Consider the following 5,828-nt stretch of genomic DNA (forward strand, 5'->3'; position numbering starts at 1 on the left):
TAAGCAACAAGCAGCAAACAAGCGAAAGGTTACCAGGGTTTAACACCAGAAACAGAACATCCTCAGCCTCTGAAAGCAGAGTGTCCCATCCTCCAAATACCATTGAGTGAAACCAACTAACTATAACTGGTCCATATTTGTTCAATTTTCAGGACATTTCCTTCCATTCTGTCTGTTCTTACGGAATTAAAGACAGCAACCAGTAAAAATGCAAATTATTTCAAACGAGGACAGGATGCTCCCGGATATGTGAAGCTTCCGTCTGAAGGGGTACAGGCAATGGATCAGTGTAACCCCCGAGCCAGCACCATCTTTGGCCTCCTGCTGCTTACGTCCTGAATCCTCCAGTGACGTCAAAGGCGGCCGATCATTATCTCCATGCAGACAAAAACGTGAGAGCGCTCTCAAGCCAGAAACCGTTCCAGCCACCAGTCAACTCCACTTCCAATTACACCATGTCCTCCCCACCCACCAATTGCACCTCCACCGCTTCACCACAGCTTACCACAGACTATATTCACGCAAAAGACACGGATGCCTCCCAGTTAAGCCAGCCAATTTCAGGCACGGCCAACCTGCAATTGACCTCATCCAATCATGGGTTGGTGTCCAAGGCTGTAATAGCAGTGGATAACAAGACACAGGACACAGGCAGTACCTCACAGGACCTTCCCACAGTTGCACCCTGGCCGGCAACTTGTAGTGGCTACGTGCTGAGTCCTCCTTGTGAAGAGGTCCACATGAGCATTACCCCCACACTCCCTAAATCCACTGAGCTCGAAGACCAAAGCCTTTCAGCTGACCCTCAGCCAGGCACGAAGCCCCAACCTTTGACTCGAGCGACGGATATCGATCATGCTCCAGAAGGACCTCCCCTGTCGAAGCACCAAGTGGACCCACAGAAGCCAGCAGGCAAGGAGCAAGAGCATCCGCTCAGCGACATGGAGAACAATGAAGCCCCAGAGGTAATCCTCTACCAGCAAGGAGCCAAACCCATTCTCTTCCAGCAAATCGGAGATTATTGCTTCCTTCCTGGGTCCTATCCAACCAAGTCAAATGAATTCACTAAGGGCAACCTCTCACCGTCACCCACAAACCCTAAGCCTGCAGACAAGTGCTTAGACTTCCAAGGAAACAGTCATCTCATCAGCTGCCCTCTCCCCCCTGTACCCCTCACCACACAGCCTCACAAGGTGGGGTGAAAACGAACTATTTATAAAAGAACAATTGCGTAACTTTAATTAAAAAGTTCAGGAAGCCATGAGGGGAGCAGCTGTGTGTGAAGCTTACTAACCACCCCTCTCTCAAGTTGAACTCCAATTTTTCATCAGCAAAGTATCTCGCCATTTTAAGCCCTGCAACAGTTTAGACCCCTGCAGCTGTCCAAAGAGCAGTGCAGAATAGACCCCAGAGAAGCCTTGTCTGGTACCAGTGAGGTAACCAAGTCATCTGCTCATTGCCGTGGTCCCAGAGATGTTGAGATTACTGCTGGAACAACGATAGAACATGGAACAGTACAACACAGGAACAGGCCCTTCAGCCATGATGTCTGTGTTGAACATGATGCCAAATTAAACTAATTCCTTTTGCCTGCACATGATCCCCATCCCTCCATTCCCTGCATATTCACCTGCCTATCTAAAAGCCTCTTAAACACCACTATCATATCTGCTTCCACCACCACCCCTGGCAGCCCTTCTAGGCACCCACCACTGTCTGTGTAAAAAAACTTGCCCCGCACATCTTCTTGAAACTTTCCCCCTCTCACCTTAGGCTGTGCCCTCTAGTATTAGACATTTCCATCCTAGGGAAAAGGTTCTGACTGTCTGCCCTATTTAAATATCTCATAATTTAGTAAACTTCTATCAGATCGTCCCTCAGACGCCGACACCCCAGAGTTTGTCCAACCTCTCCTTGTAGCTCATACCCTCTAATCCAAGCACCATCCTGGTAAACCTCTCCTGAAACCTCTCTATATCCTTAACATACTTCCTGTAATGGGATGACCAGAACTGCACACAATACTCCAAATGTGCTCTAAGCAAAGATTTAGACAGCCTCAAATGATAAAGCTTCAAAGTTACTTTGCTCTTGTTTTTGTCTTCCATGTTTTGTGAGCCACAGCATAATTTTCAAACATGTACAACAAGCCTCCACGCTGCTGGTTCTGGGCTTGATTGACAATTTATTGCAAAAATTGTGGGAACAAATTCAATCTTGTAACTCTGAAAATGTTTAATTACTGTTGTGCTGCCTGTTACAGATAGCAGTGTCTATTTTTGAGAATGTCATGTTTATAGACAGAAAGGTTTGTTGTATTTTATAGCTATTACCAAATACGATTTATATTTTGCAAGCTGTAAAAAAAAATATGAACAATGTCACAGATTTTGTACTATTTTCCAATAAATCACTTGAAAACACTGTGCCATTTACCACTGGTAACCAATAAGCACAATCTCTCACCTTCCCCTTGCATCCTTCCATACTGCTGGATTCCTTCCAACCTGTCCCTTGAACTGTGGGGAGATCCTGTCAATGACAGATATCCCATGGCTTTGTGGATGTTGGCGGGACATTAAGGGAAACCCATCCTACAAGATGACTGGGAGAAGCCAGCTAGGAAGCATGCATATGTGTTGGATAAAATCCTTCAGTAGGTGAATCAGTGGTAGATGGTGTTGCTACTTCCTCATAAAGAGCCGAATTGAAGTTTTCAACAGAAGCTTAAATTTGGAAGGTGCTGGGCTGTGGGTGGAGGGATGAACATCCAGGGGAGTGAATGGGAAGTGGGATGGTGGAGTGAACTCTTCCAGGCTGGTGGAGATTCCAGTCTTTGGGAATGGAAATGAGGAACCTTGCCAGGAATCATGAAGCAAAGTTACCTTTGCCCTTTGGTCCATTCCTGTTAAACCATTGGTCCAAGTGAAAGTTGGTCCACGTAGCCAGTTGGGGAAAGTAATTTCATACCTTCTTCAATAACCATGAAGGATTTAATTTCTAATATAAATATATATTTAAGGACAAATGATACATTTATTCGAGGCAAGTGAAGCTCCCAGGGATGACAGTTTTTGTGCTGATTAAACTTTGTATCTCACTCTGTTACCATAAGTGTTTTAACCAGTTTATTGACCAGAGGATAGTTCGAGCTACTCACTTCCCAGCGGAACACGATTAACCCCAGCAGAGACCATCAACCCCAGCAGAGCAGCACTATCAACCCCAGCAGAGCACTGTGCAGGCACAGTCAGACACCCATCACATAATGTCCAAAGCAGTAAGACAACATGAATCAAATTCTCACCCAAACCTGCAGCTCTCACCCACAGCCTCTCACCTTCCACCACTGATAAATCACAGCTCCATCCAAACCTGCTGCTTGTGATCTAGTCCCATTCAACCACATACCAAACCACCTGGACTGCAAGCAGGAAACAGTTCCTCACAACATTCTCATGCTGAAATCCCTTTGTGGCCTCTCCCATCTCCACATCTGTTGCCTCTTTTCCCTGTTAGGAGCCCCGTATCTAAGGAAGGATGTGCTGGCCCTGGAGATGGTCCAGAAGAGGTTCATAAGAATGACCTGGGGAATGAAAGGCTTAACATATGAGGAGCATTTGGTGTCTCTGGGCCTGTACTCAATGCAGTTCAGAAGGGTGAGGGGGAATCTCATTGAAAACTACTGGATACTGAAAGGCCTGTATAGAGTCGATGTGGAGAGGATGTTTCCAGCAGTGGGAGAGTCTAGGATCCAAGGGACGTCCCTTTAGAACTGAGATGAGGAGGAATTCCTTCAGCCAGAGGGCAGTGAATCTGTGGAAGTAGTTGCCAAGGAGGGTGGTGGAGGCCAAGTCATTGGGTGTATTTAAGACAGAGATTGACAGGTTCTTTATTGGTATGGGGGTTAAAGGGTATGGGGAGAAGGTGAGAGAATGGGGTTCAACAAATCAGCTGTGATTGAATGGCGGAGCAGACTTGATGGGCTGAATGGCCTAACTCTACTCCTATATCTTATGGACTTATGGTCTTATAAACCACCCCCCACAACCCAGAATCCGTACTATCTACCAGTACGATCTCCCACGTTTCAGAGCTCGGGGCTGGGGCAGCTGAGGGTACAGACACCTGTGCTCGACTGAAGCAGGATTGGGAATGGACAAGAGCTCAACAATGGAGATGCTGGAGGAACTCAGCGGGTCAGGCAGCATCTGGGGAGGGAAATGGACAGTCAACGTTTTGGGTTGAGACCCTTCATCTGGACTGAAAGATGGAGGGGAGAGAGCCGGTATAAAGAGGTCAGGGGAGGGTTGGGACAAGAGTTGGCAGGAGATAGGTGGATCCAGGTGAGAAGGGTGTCTTCACCCTATCAGAGAAATTCCTTTTGACCTTTCCATCTGCCTATCACCCCTCCTCACCTGGAATCAACTATCTCTTGCTCCACCCCTTCCCCTCACCTCTTTACACTGGCTACGTCCCCTCTTTCCGTCCAGGTGAAGGGCCGATTGTCCGTTTCCCTCCACAGATGTCGCCTGACCCACTGAATTCCTCCAGCACATTGCTTTTCGCTCTCAAGAGCCCAGCGATGAGCAGGGAATGCCTGTAGCGAGAATGGACACAGGCACTCATTGTAGCTTCCTCCGTGATTTTAAACTGAATGAGTCTGGCACACAAGTTACCATTTTTTCTCCGGGTCAACACTCTAAACTGTACGTGCAGCAAATAGAGCCACTGCCTCGCTGCTCCAGAAACCCCTAATTTGCTCTTGACCTTCAAGGCTGTCTGCGTGGAGCTTACACGTACTCCCCGTGACCACGCGGGTTTCCCTCTGGTGGATAATGGTAAGTGTGGACTCAGTGGGCTGAAGGGCCTGTTCCCTGCGGTGCGACTATGGTGGGGGAAAATATTCACAGCAGCATCACAGGTGAGAAGCTACTACAGCTACAATCCCACACCGACGCTAACCAGATGGTTACACTGTCCGTCAGCTTCATACTGACCAAATCTCTTTTGTTGTTTCCAATTCTTCTACTTAACTCTTTCGTTTCTCCTCCACTGTCTACAATACAATACAGGGTATTGACAGGGTTGACAGGGTAGATAGAAAAATCCTCCCCCCCCCCCCCCAGTTTAACACTAGACGGCATAGGTTTTAGGGTAAGAGGCTTAGACTGAATACAAGGAGGATTTCCCCCCCCCCCCCCAGCGTGTGGTTGTGAATACTGAACACACATCTTCAGGAGGTGGAGGCAGAGACTCCAAAACATATAAGAATTTCCTAGACGAGTGCTCGAATCGGCAAGGCAGGAAAGGCTGGTAAATGGGTTTACTTTAGATGGGTAGCTGATGGTGGGCATGGACACGATGGACAGAAGGGCTTGTTTCCCTGCTGTGTGACTCTGTGACTTTCTAAAGGACGCCGTCACTCAGGAACTCTGCCAGAAATACTAATGAATACAGTTCCAGTGACGTATCAGGGAGGTTGTGCCTATTGGCTGCTCCCCGCTGAGACACCACCAAAGGAAAAGCTGGATTTGGATGTCAACTCCACAGGAAATACCTCTAAAAACAAGTCTCTTCCTGAACACTGAGGAACCAGTGACTCAGGATCACGGGTAGACACTGACGATGGGATTCTGAGCCCGACGCTGGAGTTGACCCCTCTTCAATGGTTGCAAATTCTCGACCTACAAACCCTCCTCATTTTTCCTGGCCGTGGTTTTGGGCTGATGGTCATGAAAACAATGTGGAGAGATCGTGGCCTCCCCCAGGACCGCCTATGTGGTCACTTGCTGGAAACATCTTTCTCTATGCACAAAGACCCCACG

The sequence above is a fragment of the Pristis pectinata genome, chromosome 33 (genome assembly GCF_009764475.1).
Source record: "Pristis pectinata isolate sPriPec2 chromosome 33, sPriPec2.1.pri, whole genome shotgun sequence".
In the NCBI taxonomy this organism is placed as follows: domain Eukaryota; kingdom Metazoa; phylum Chordata; class Chondrichthyes; order Rhinopristiformes; family Pristidae; genus Pristis; species Pristis pectinata.